Here is a 14,316-nt window from a genome sequence, read left to right as displayed (position 1 = left end):
CCTTAAACAAAATCTACTGAATCTAATCTGCATTTTTAAAAGGATCCAGGCAATAAAAATGCACTGCTTTCAGTGCTAGAACATTGATACTCCTACTCTTTTAAAAGCAAACACACATGAGGCTGGCTAGTAATTTACAAATGTCCAGTAAAATGGAGGGGAAGAATTGTATAGTTTAGAAAAAAAACAATCCAAGCATACTGATTGTGCTTCCTCACTAACCTATAGATTATTGTAACTTTACATTGTAAATTCCCCAATAATAGGAGTAAACTTCTATGATATTGAGATTTATAAGAAATGTATATTTTTGGTCCTTGTCCCCATTTCCAGCAGAGGCTCCTAAAACTCTTGGCATTTCCTAAGTGCTGAGTGCCATAAAGGTGTCATTTGTCATGTTAACAAGGCGACTTTAGGAAAACCCCTACATTACCTAAGGATGGGTGGGGATGGTCACCAGAGGAACTAACCTTGTCATAGAGGGTTGGAACTTTTAGTCTTGTTCCTTGCTGACCTCTTGGGAGGGGAGAGAAGCTGGAAGTTAAATCATTTGCCAATGGCCAATGAGTTAATCAATCATTCTTATGTAATAAGGCCTCCATAAAAACCCAATGGACAGAATTCATAGAGCTTCAGGGTTGATGTGCAAATGGTGGTGCTGGGAAAAAGGGACACTTGGAGGCATGCAAAGGGTATAGAAGCTCTGTGCCCTTGCCTACACATCTCTTCTATGGGGCTGTCTCTGAGTTACATCCTTTTATGATAAATCAGCAATAATATAGTTAGTAAATGGGTTTTCTGAGTTCTGTGAACTGCTCTAGGAAATTTATTATTATTATTATTATTATTATTGTTATTACTATTTAGTAATATTTAAGATCTTTATTAACAGGCACTTGCCCTTTGTTGACTTTTTTGAAAAAAATCAAGTTGCAAACTTTTATTAGAAATTAAAAATGAGGGGTGCCTGGTGGCTCAGCTGGTTAAGCATCAGACTCTTGATTTCGCTCAGGTCATGATTTCATGGTTTGTGAGTTTCAGCCCCACATCTAGGCTCTGCTCTAACAATGTGAGCCTGCTTGGGATTCTCTCTCTCTTTCTCTCCCCTTCTCTCTGCTTCTCTACCTTCATTCTCTCTCTCTCTCTCTCTCTCTCTCTCTCTCACAAAATAAATAAATAAATAAACATTAAAAAAATCAGTGCAGCAGCTTAAAAAATGAGGTTCTGAAAAAATCTCAGCTTGACCACATATGAAACAATTTAAAAATCTTTAGAGGTGTATTGAGAAAAAACAGGCTTTCTATTTAAAAACAAAAAAAATTTTTGTCATTACCAAAAAGACAGATGTCCTTAGGTAAAAATAATAAAAACCCCATGCTGCATAGATAATGCAGATAGTTCTATTAATGTAGTCAATGGGCAAAAAGCAAGCCATGGTCTTCAGCTCCAATCTTTTGTTCATTTGTTGTTGGACTTTCATATTCAATTCTTGTTGGATGACTAAACCGGATAGTGGTAAGCCCACATTTACTCAGCTGGGCCCTGCTCAGCCTCCAGAGGGGACGAATTTTCATCTGCTGGATCAGCTACTTTTGTCTCTACCATCTTGTTACTTAGGGTTTTCTGGGTGTCCGTGTTGGGAACTGAAGTTTGGAGGTGCCTGTGTTGAGGTGGCTGCTGACCTTGGGTCTCATGCCCTTGATTTTCCTTATTTTCTTCATTGCTGTCCTCTCTAGCCGTCCTTGGTGTGGAGGACCCCTGCAGGATCATGGTCTGTAGCCTGATACATATTCCGTATCATTGGTCTACCTTGTTCCCCTGCACTCTGTTTGTCAGCTCTCTCCATCACCCTTCCCTCCACAGGAGGGTTGGGACTGTGGTGGGTTGAAGTGCACAGGGTCTCTGTATGGTAATAAACTGGGAACCCTTGCCTGCAGCAGGGCAACGCTGTTGGGCCTAGCCTTTGGGAGCATTCTCCTGTCCCATGTTCTTCTCCCCACTCTCCCTATTCTGCTAAATTCTCCTGGGAATTTTATGGAGGACCCCTGCCACATGGAGAGCATCTTAAAGGTTATGATCTATTGAGTATTTCCTGCCTTGCTCTGGAGCTCCTCCAGGTCCTGTCACATTTGCTGTATCCGCACCCTTTTCTCCCTCAACAACATCAAACTCTATAGTCTCTCCGTCTCCTATGCTGATGGCGAGGTTTTGGGGTGATGATGGGGTTCATGGGGTTTGGAGCTGATGGCCAAGAAAGAAGTTTTGAAGATGTCTCTGGTGCAAAAGTGGTGATTTTATTAAAGTACAGGGACAGGACCGTGGGCAGGAAGAGCTTAACTGGGATTGTGAAGAGTGGCTCATTATATACTACAGGGCCAGAGGAGGTAAAGTCAAAAGGGAAGTTTACAAAGATATTTTCATATGCTAAAGATTCACAGATTACTGGAGGCCTAGCTATTGTCAAACTAAGGCTGTTTTTCTCTCCAACAAAGCATTAACATTAAGACAGTAGGGAGTTCCTGGAGAACTCTGCCTGCCTCAAGTATTTGCAATGGGCTGCAGGTTATAAGGAAATTCAATTTTCTCTGCCATTTCCTTCTGCCTTTGTTTCCCACATCACTATGGAGGGGAGGGTGATGTTGGCACTCCAGGAAACTGAGTCTATAGGTTTTTGGAGATTAGGCTATTGATAAGATTGCCTTTTTCTTATAATTTACTACTCTATCAGTTTAACCATTTGTTTTCTGCCCTTTCCTTTGTCTTTGGGCAGCCAGGAGTGCCTGAGGAATGTCACACATTTCCCACCTCAGGGTGGGGGCAGGGGTGGTAATGCTGGCTTGTGCTTGGCCCCCAGCTTGCCTTATGGTCCCTCATCACTGAGAAGGTACTTCCTGGGGTTATTCTTCTTTGCAGAAGTCTGGTATACAAATATATATCTTCTTTGGTGTCATTTCTGTTCATGAAACCATATCCGTTTCTTACATTGAACCATTTTACTATTCCCAAGATCTTCCTTGCAATGCCTTTTTTATCTCAGTTGGCAGGCACCACCCAAAATGAGGCTCCCTGGACTCTACCCCCCACACCACTCTGAGAAAGAGGTGCTGGGCTTGGGGTCTGCAGCTCCTGAGGGCAGGGCAGCAGGCACTGCTGGGTGTCCTCCTCCCTGCTCATGGTCACGGTGAAGGTAATTGGGGCTTGCTGTGGCATCTGCGGCTCCTACTGGGTTGTGTAACTCTGCTGGTGGTGGTGGTGGGGCTGCTCAGAGCCATTTGGGATCTTCTCTCTGCTCCTGCAACAGCCTGGGCTTGTGACTGGAGACTAGAGTCTGAAGTGGTGGTTTGGACCAGGGATGGGGTTGGGGAGGACGGACTGCACAGGACTGAGCCCTCAACCTATGGAATATGGTGCTATCTACGGGTAATTAATGTCAGAATTCAGTTGAATTCTCAGATACCCTGCTGGTTTCTAAAGACTGCTTGGTGTTGTGCTGGATGCCCTCACACATACGTTGGAATTGGGTCCAGGAACCCAAATAAGACCTTTTAATCCATAGCAGTAATAATATGCTCTCAATTTACTTATTCAGTACCGATCACTTAGCTCCCCTTCCTTCAGCTCCTGAGATTTTTCTCACCTGACCAATATAGATCTGCTCCTCTAAAATCAAAGCAGAATCTTCAGGATAAATTAAACCTTCCAAATTTAAATGTTCAGGAACAAAATTACCTCCCAAAACAAAAACCCAGGGGAGTTGTTACTTATTCAAACCCAGAATAATTGTATACACAAAAAATTCTATGCACAGAAACATTAGCATTAAAAATAATTATATCTAACTTCCGTAAGATCTTAGTATAATTCAACCCTTCCAATAAGCCCAATTTTTAGTACTAAGAGAAGTCACTGGGAAGTCATATTTATAATATAATCTTTCCACAGAATTCATTTTAATTAAAAATCAAGTGGTCCCAAGTTTTCCGTTAAGGCTTTATGATAAAATATTCCATTCATCATGCTTTCCATAATGAAAGATTCAACTATAAACTTACAGAAAAATGGAATAGATGAATCAAAATATTCTTTCATTTTAGTTAAGTTAATATGATCTGATATCTGCTAGGAGTTCATAATCACATCACTGAAAGTGGAAATTATACAGAAAAAAATTGACAGATTTGATTGAACTTTTTAAAAAACTTCTGTATATTAAAAAACACCTACATAACTCAAGGAATATTTACCCTAAATATCAACATAACTTTTATGTTTTTTTTAAGTTTCTATTTATTTTTAATTTTTTAATTTGAGTACAAATGTAAAACAAATCAATACTGGGGTGCCTGGGTGGCTCAGTTGGTCAAGCAAATGACTCTTAGTTTCAGCTCTGGTCATGATCTTGTGGTTTATTGGTTGAGCCCCACATCAGGCTCTGTGCTAACAGTGCAGAACTTGCTTGGGATTCTCCCTCTCTCCCTGTCTCTCTGCCCCTCCTTTGCTCACATGTTTTCTCTCCCTCTCTCTCAAAATAAATAAATAAACTTAAAAAATTGTTTAAAAAATCAATACTGAGATTACTGTCAATAGAAAATGGGTAAAAATGACATGATTAGAAATTTCACAAAAGAAAAAAATGGCCATAAACACATAAAAAAGTTTATCACTTTAGTAAACAAAAATACAAAGTGAAAGAATAATAAGATATTGCCAATCTATTTAACTTACATAAAATGTTAACTATATTAATGCTTCCAAGAGTTTGAGAAATAATTGCTCTGATGCACTGCTGGTGGAAAGATAAAAGTTCATATCTTTCTGAGGAACAGCTTGGGAACATGCAACAAAAGCCTGAAATATTTGCATATTACAAATCCAACCTTTCAAATTTACTCTTAGGAAATAATCTGATGTGTGCAATGATGTTCAGCAATCTCTTCTGAAAAACCATTAACAACGTAAATACCCAGTAGGAGAACTTGGTCAAGTAAGTCATGGTATATCCACACACTGTAATATTAACAAAGATTGAATATGTTGCAGAAGAAAATATAATAACATGGTGAGGTATTAAAAATATAATAAATGGAAAAAAGCTAAAAGCAATGTGTCCCGTACGATCCCTTTTAGAAAAATATGTTTATCAAGTACATGTCACATTTATGTATGAGTGGATAGGGCTAAATTGATGGAAAGTTAGATACAGGGTAGTAGATATATGGATAGATAAATCAATCAATCAGCTAATGGGTAGATATTGATATGATAGATCACAAAGACTAGAAGAATATTCACCAAAATATTTTGGTTAATTCTGAGTGGTGTATTAATGGGTGCATAATTTTGATTTCCAGTTAAGCTAACTTTTTTCAACTATATTAAAATTTCTTCTTTTATGACTCATCTAAAACTTGTTCTTGGTTCATTTTCCAATTTGAATTTTATTTACTAACTTAAGAGTCTATAGTGGAAAAATCAATATTCCCTTCTTCCCTTCTAGGTTCTTCAGTTTGTCTAATAACTAAATGGATGTAAGACATATTAACAGGAGAAAAACAAACAAAATTACATATGTACAGAATCCCTATCAATATAAGACTCTAGAAGCTGCCAGCTAATTGAGGTATATATAACATCCTGGACTAAGGAAAGGGGTAGGGATCTGGGGCACAGAGGGGAGAAAGAACTTTTATAGAAAGATAAGAGGGGAAGTTTGGAAAGCAGAAGTTGCCCTGTTGTAGATAAGCTTCTTAGGTAGAAAGGGATCTCTGGTACTAGCTTTCTTCCTGGTACAGGCATCCTTCCAATGTAAGTTTAAGTAGTTGAATAAGGAGGTAAAGAGCTTTTCCTGCACCTGCTGAGTTTTGATTGATTGCCTTTTACTCAAAATAATTGTCATGCCAAAGTGGCATATTTTGGGGTGACAAAATCTGCTCCCCTTCAAGTTCTATGTCCATAAAGGTGAAAAGCACCTAAAATAGTTGCTGCTAATAGTATTTTTAGGTTATTTATTTATTTTTTTACCAGGTATTGGTTTTTGTGATTTAAAAATTATTAATTTTTCATGTAGTCAAGTCTATGGATTTTCCCTTGTGATTTTTAAAATTATTTATATGCTTAAAACTCCTCATTACTAAATTAGCCAGTCAACTCTATTTTTTATAATTTCCAGAGATCTCATATTTTTATTTTACATTTATCTCTTTAACTCATATGGAATTTATACTGATATGATATGAGGTGAGGCTAGATCTAATTTATTTTATCCCCATATGTGTTAAGCAATTGTCCCTGGGTCACCTCTTAACTATTCAACCTTCCTCCATTCATTTATAATACCAACACAATAAAGTTTTACATATTTGAATCTGTCCTGATATTCCTTCTTTTCCATTGTTTTGTCAAAATGACACTGTCATGAGTATTCTAGCTTTATAATTTATAAGACAATTGTATTGGCTATTTGCCCCTGCTCATTAAGAGATAAATATTAGACTTACTATGGCAAATTACAAAAAGAAAACTCACTGTGGTTTTATTAAGTAATAGCAGTTCTATGAATTATTATGGGAAGAACAGGCAACATTTAATATATTTCATCTTCAGTTGATAAAATTGTCTCTTAGGTCTCAGCAAACTTTTACCATTTTCATTATCCAGTTCCCACATGTTTTTTCTTGCTAATGATATATCAAGATATTTTGTATTTTCATTGTATCTTAAATGGGACATTTCGATATATATTTTTTTCTAACTTCTTAGCATGAAAGCAGTTCACTCAAAAAAATTATTCTAAAAAGTTACTTTAAAATCAATTCTGACACACATAATTTGGAAGAAATAAGCTATAAACTTTTCACAAGGACAATGAGGAAGTAATCCAGAGTAGAACATGGCAAATAAATAATCAAAAGTATAGTATGACAAATATCTGTAATCAGCAAAAGAAGTAAATACAGATTCTCCCACAGATTTCCTTTCCTTAAAATAAGAGATAATTTCAAAATAAAATTCAAAATTCATCTCATCAAAAGTCATCAGACAACACCCATATTAAAATTCCTACTGAAAGATTTAGATTTAAATTCAGATGATGCCATAATGTTCCAAATCACATTTAAAAAGCACTGTGTATTAAAATAGTTAATTAATTTTCTGGATCAGACACTATTAAGAATAATTCTCCTGGCCAGGCAATGGGGTTGGAGTTAGAGAGAAGGCAGGAATGCCCCCCCTCTGTGTAGCATGAATGACAGCAATAGCTCCTAAGGGGAGAGCTTAATTCCCTTGGATTCAACCCTACTATACAACAGATGTGGGGGTTCCTGTGATGCAAATTGCCAGGGAGGATTTAGGCTGGACTAAGAAGATATCCATTATGGAAGAGTAAGATACAAGAATTCTTTAGGGATTTGGGCATAAGCAAATACTCAGAATTACCCCTAGTTGCTGGGATTTAGACACCAGAAAAATCCACACAGTACATGTTCCTTAGAAAACACAGTCTGACTTTCCAGAAAAAAAATAATAAATCCAGCATAAAGATTTGTGCACTTGGTGATTTATTAGATATACTTAATGATGACCTAAGAACAGGTACTAGGGATTTTCTCAATCAGCCCGAAATGAAAATGCAAAGGATCTGAAGGAATAAATAAATATCAGGTTTGAAGAAGTGTTTAAGTCAGTTTTTAAGCCAGCTAGTTCACCTACAAAACCCAGATGTTTTTAGAGTATGGAATATTGATTAAAACTAAGAAATGACCACTGAATTTTCATACTAAACCACTTTTAAAAGAAAATCTTTGTAAAGTGTGTTCCTTTATTTTCAGTACAATGAATCCTGTAAAATTGTAACTTGAATTGCTTCTGATATTGTTTTATCATCAATTTTTTTCTTCCAAATATCAAAAAAAAATCCCAGTCCCTTATGTTTTCACAGTATTTCTAAGGAAAAATGTAACAGTCTGGGTTAAAATTATTAACTGAACACAGATAGGGAAAAATGAAATTGATTTGTAAAACCGTTAGTAAAAAGTAACCAAAATATCCACAATTCTCTAGCTTTGTTATTCAATCTATTACCTGCAAACATCCTCAATGTCTTTCGTTACTAAAATACCAGATTTAAAATCAACAAAGATGAGAAAATGTGACATGGAAAAATACCTCCCATCAACAGGAAGCCCTTCAGTGAACTAAGAATGAATTTCCCAAGATGTTGGATTAATTAATGATTCCAGCAGCAACTGAACTTGTAGTATCACTTTGTCGTATCATATGGCTTAAGTATGATCTGAAAAAACTGGGAAGTTTGTATAGAAATCCTATTTGCCTTCAAACACAGAACTCAACAAAATAACATGAGAGAATGAATATATTTTAACCAAGGTTTAAAGATCATCTTACAAACATTTTCTGAAATAAGGGTTGACTCCTAAGGTATGGCTCTTTGAGAAAAGGGAATTCACAGCTATGCAACTCATTAGCATTCAATTTTGATTGCTATATAAACTTTTTAGTGAAAGAAATCTTACTTAGCCAAGTAATAATCCTGAACTAGTAACTGAGCTTTAGTGAGAAAAATCAGAGTTCCAACACATATTGAAATGAAACACCATTAGATGGAAAAGAATAGGGTGATAGAGATGATGATGATTCTCATTTACACTGGATCTTTAAAGAAAGATTTTAACAAAGTGACCATGTGTCTTTTTAACATCCAGGGAACAAAGCTGGAGATCTGAGAACAGTTAGTGCTATAAAAAAAAAAAAAAGGTTAAAAAATCACCAATTCTGACAAATGTTAGTAGGTACTGGATTAAATAAAAGTGGCTTCTTTAACGGGCAATGGTACACTGTTCTCTAAGCTGTCTAATGAGGCACAGAATAAAAACAGAGCCATTTTAGGAAATGGCAGGGCTGAGTTGTATAGGAATCTTTCAGTTGTTGAAGGTGTGTGGAAATTTATTGAGAAATTTAAGTTATTGAAAAATCAGGTTCTAGTATTTTTGAACTATGCAATCCTATTTATAATTTCTGTGCTAGTAAATAGACACCAAAAATACCCAGGGTCTTAAGTCAGACATAACCTTCTTCAAATATTGTATTCCTCATTCTCAAAAAATAAAGACAAAAATCAACTATTTAACATGCTTGCTCAAAACTCTGGTCTGCTTATATGTGTATTTGGATTTTAGATCCTTTACCTTATTAAGTACTAAAAAAAAATAGGAAATAAAATATATTTATAGCCTTCAAAAGAACAAGTGTATAAAGCATATAACACGTGAAAAAAATAAAAGCATAATGCAATCAAGTGGATATTGTAATACTAATAAAGTTGGTAAAACAGAAGTAAATTATTGCAATTGAAAAAAATATTGACAAGAAATATATACTCGACTCATTATAATGGCTAAAATTAAAAAGACTAACAACACCAAGTGTTGGTGATGATGATGTATAATTGGAACTCTTGTGCATCGCTGGTGGAAATGCAAAATAGTTCATCCACTCTGGAAAAAAATTTAATATTCTTTTTATAAAATTCAACATATGTGTACCACATGACTCAGCAATCCCACCCCTAGATATTTACCCAAGATAAATTAAAACTTAGGCTCACACATACAAAAAGTATGTAAATGTTTCTAGCATCTTTATTCATAATCACCCAAATTGGAAAGAACAGAAAAGATCATCAAATGGTAAATGGATAAACAAATTGTGGAGTATCGAGACAGTAGAATACTACTCAGCAATAACACAGAACAATCTACTAATGATGCAATAACATGAATGAAATTTAGAAGCATTACACTAAATGAAAGAAGCTAGACACAAAAGAACACTCTGTGATTTCATTGATACCAAATTCTTAAAAAGGCAAAACTATAGCAAAAATAAGAAGATCAGAGGTTTCTGGGGATCAGGGGGTGAGTGTAGGAAATTGACTTCAAACGGGTAGCAAAGACATTTTTGCAATGATGAAAATGTTCAATATAGTGATTGTGACGCTAGTCACACAGTATATACATTTGTCAAAACTCATTGAAATATGCATTAAAACAGATAAGTTTCACTGTATGTAAATAATACCTCAATAAAGCTGATTTTAAAAAGGAATGCAAAAGAAAAATAGAAATTTTATGTGTAAATTTCTAATCTGCATTTGCCTTAAAAAGAGGATAACTGATGAAACATTTAAAGGAAAACCAACGTGAGGTCGTAACAAATCTCATAACTATTAATAAATCAAATCAATAAGCCCATATGACATTATGGATGAATAGCTAAACACTAACCTGGCTCTATAACAGAGACACTGTTACTAAGAGTTCCAAAAAATGGGTCATAGTGCTGTGTGGTAGAAAATGCTATTTCACCTTGGATCCAGGTCAGGATTGAATACTCTTACTATTTCTCTACCACAGGTGCCAAATTATAAACTTCATCATGGTAGGATGGAAAAAAAACATTGATGGAGGCAGAGAAAACAGATACAGGAGAAAACACTCAAGTTAAAGACAGAAAAAGAGAAATAGCTACAGAGCCACGGAAGATAAATCATTATTTGGATTAATGGCCTTTATTTTGTGGAGTTTATTGAAAGAAGCACATATGTGTGGAAATCTATTAAAAAGAAAAGTTATCTGCAATTTATTTTAATTAAACAAAATGAAAAGAGTGAACATGAAAAAGTATGTGGAAAAAAATCACAATAAAAATTGTTAAATAAGAAGTAACTTCTTAGCACAAACCAGCAAGGAACAAGAGTGATGTGGAACATGTAGCCTGACTGATTAAACTGATTAAAGATATAACAGCTTTACAACATTTATTCTTTTTCTTTGGCTATGCTTACACAAATGTATAATCAAATGCATGTAGTCCTCATTTAAGCATGTGTGTTCAACTATTCTCAAGCAATTCTTTTGTCACCAAATGTAAATTACTAGACTGTATAGACCAAATTATGGTGAAGAGTAGGAAAATCTTTTTAAAAAGTCTAAACTTTAAAAAGCAATAATATGGATCAAATGAGTCACAGAAGTTGAGGAATATGAAAAAATCTGATCTGATCAGGAAGATTTTAGAATAAAAAAATAAAAAATAAATATACATACACGGGTATATGCACCTGTCAGCTCCTGTATGTGTACCATGTCCTCTCTCCTTGAGTTATCAACATTTATAACAAAGTTCCAAAACAGTATGAGTCAAATGTGCAGAGCCACTACTTCTGTATCTGTCCCATGTCACTTAGTTTTAATTATAATTTATAAAATGACTTGTTAAATAGATTATTAGTACATTAGACTGAGAGTCTGTAAGAACTTAGCTCTCGCTGAATGACATCAATGTTGTTCTTATGAAGTTCAAAATACCAATTTGGTAAAATACCAACACTATAAAAGATGATTAGCTAATAGAATGGAAAAGACACATGGATTCAAAGGAATACAATTGCAGGAGCTGATAATGAAAAGTTGGACTAGAAAATGCATCTATACAATACAAAAGAAAATACTTAGCTAATTTCTACTCCTACCAAATAGGAAATGTTGAACCAATGAAAGGAAATCCTTAAACACAATTATTTGCAAGAAAATAAAGTCTAAGATCATCCATTCTATGAAGACATGGGAAATGATTTCATCATTCAAAAGGTGTGCAAGACACAACACCTTACTCTTAGTTAAACAGGTAAAGTACACAATTAAATTATTTATTAGAATAAAGCCAGTTCCATCCAGATTAAGAGACAATAACTCAATTTTAATGATACGGGTTTAATACATAGATTTTTCTGTGAACCGAAGGAATTGTAGACCTTTGCTAACATGAACAAAATACTGAACCAAACACCTCCGTCCTGGGTAGATATACAATCCAAATATGACTGAAAAGTAGATGTAGACTTTAGAGAATTTAAGTTCTACCCAATGAAGAAAATTAATGATGATCACATAAAGAAACAGGTTCAAGTGCGGTCAAACAGCTAATGTCAAGAAACCGTTACTTAATTTTCAAAAGAATGATCATCAGCAGAACAGAACATTGTACTTCCAAAGGGGGAAAAAAAAAACTGATGGCAGGCCCATCAAAGGCACTTTCTATCCCAAACGATGCATCCGGGAAGAACTGCGGACAACATTAGAACAGGTCATTTCCTCAACCCCCCAGGCAAGTACATGATGTTGCCAGGCTGGGAATTGGGTGGAAAATTATCTGTATCCAAACCAAAGCATTTCTCGTCTAGTCCATTTTGGATCTGATGACTCATGGCTCCTTCCAATTTTTTCTCCATCTTTGTCACTTCTATATCTAGGGTTCCTCCAAGCAAAGTGTGTCCCAAACCACAATGTACACACCGCAGGATAAGCATCTGTTTTCTTTCCTTTACCAAGAACAGCAATACTCATTCCCTTCTCTCTCACATTTTCAAAGTAGATGCTCTCCATATAATGCACCATTCATTTTTACAGTATTATCCAAAGGATTGACGGTATTGTTTCATAGTAACATCCACCTTTCTCCCTGGTTCTTACAGAAATTAGAGGGGGAAATAATAGGAAGAAACTACAAAATGCTTAGCTCCTGGAACACTGCGAATTTAATTCGTACACCTCTGCATCCCCAACTTCTTCTACTCACATACATTTGTTCTACCTCCACACTCATCAATCTTGCAAATGCAACAGCGGGCACACTCGGCCTTCTTCTAAAAGCAATAAGGAGACTGCCCTGTTTCAAAATTATTCTGTACTGTTCTGTGGCCACAGTAGCACTTTTCACAGTTGGGATTATTCTCCACATTGTTGTATCCAGTCAAAGCCACTCAAGAATTCCTATGGTCCCAGCAGCACTAAAAATACATAACAGCCTCCTTACAATAATGGCTGTGAATCACAGCATTCCTCGGCTGACATAAGTAGTTAAAATCGTGGGGGGAAAAAAAAAAGTTAAATAAAACTTTTTAAAAAGTTCAAGTAAAAAAAAAAAATGAAAAGGGGGTTGAAAAGGACTCCCCTACCGTCTAACAATATTAAAGTCTGTCTCAAATTTACAAACGTCCTCAGCAACATCAAATACCGCAGCTTCAAACACACGCGCCAGCTTCAAGCCCGACAGCTTCAAATGCCGCAGCTTCAAACACGCGCGGCAGCTTCAAACGCGCCAGCTTCAAACAGCCTTGGGGCAGCCATCTTGCACACGCTCCAAGGAGCACAACCTCAGGGCCCTGAGGCGGCCGCCCCATCCCAGAGGCCACACAGAGGCTTTGTTGGGGGAAAAATGGGAAGAAGAAAAAAAAGAGGAAGAAGAGGAAATATAATTTGCAGACGTTAAATTAGCCCATAGAGGGAGCTCACAGAGCCCCATAATTTCACAGTAATTGGAATCTCCTGTAATTTAAAATGTAGCCCCATCATTTGTCAGAGAGAGCCTCCAGGGGTCAAAGAGTGCATGTCTTACTTCATACCGATCTCTGCATGCCTATAAAATGCAATTCCATTTAGACCCCCCTTGACCGTGTGTTTTGTTATCGCAACAAAAAGATGATGATTCTTGGATGCATGTTCTCCAAAACCAGCCCAGGAATTAAAGTGACTCGTCTATGTGTGCTGTTAGGGTGAATCCAACTGAATAAAGACCATAATAAGAATAAAGTTCCAACAATTAGAATTGTCATGGCAATAACCTAAATGTCCCCCATTCACGGTGCTCAGTTTAGAAAGCTACGTGCTCTCTTTCAACCTTGACTAGAGATACTCTTGTGGCTATCCATTTCTCTCGCTGTCTAGAATCCTTAAACCAGCCATGCTGCAATGTGCCTTCAGACAAAAGGATAAAACCGGAAAACGAAAGGATATAATGGCAGTGAGCCTTTTCAATAAAACATGAGAGAAACAAAATTCCAAAATTCTGTGGAAAGAAATATTGAGGAGAAAGTACACTCAAAAATAAAGCATCTAAATGTGCAGCTGAGAGTGGAAATATATTACCTGCTCTTGTGAAACAAATTTTGAAAGGAGTCAAGTTTACATTATGTAACCCTTATTTAGAAACTTCACATTGATGTAAAACTGAACAGGTTTCTGAAAACATTTAACCTTTGAAGTGAAGTTATTTCTATCAGAGTAAACACAAACCAAGAATGTAAAGAAAGCTCAAAATGTAGAACTTAATCAAGAATGTAACATATGTGGATTTTATCCTATTTGGAATAATCTATTAGCTGTTAAGAAAAACACACCTACTTCATTTAAATTAGAAGGCTTGTATGTTATTACTGCTTGTCCGTAATGTATTTGT

The 14,316-nt window shown here is 35.9% G+C and overlaps 1 pseudogene; it reads right to left on the bottom strand.

The window, feature by feature from the left end:
* Positions 1–1,527: 1,527 nt before the first annotated feature.
* Positions 1,528–13,261, bottom strand: LOC131486322 (Y-box-binding protein 1-like; annotated as a pseudogene).
* Between the last annotated feature and the right edge of the window lie 1,055 nt (positions 13,262–14,316).

The sequence above is a fragment of the Neofelis nebulosa genome, chromosome 9 (assembly GCF_028018385.1).
Source record: "Neofelis nebulosa isolate mNeoNeb1 chromosome 9, mNeoNeb1.pri, whole genome shotgun sequence".
Lineage (NCBI taxonomy): Eukaryota > Metazoa > Chordata > Mammalia > Carnivora > Felidae > Neofelis > Neofelis nebulosa.
The sequence above is the reverse complement of the archived record's forward strand: the minus strand, read 5'-3'. Positions and strand labels throughout refer to the sequence as shown.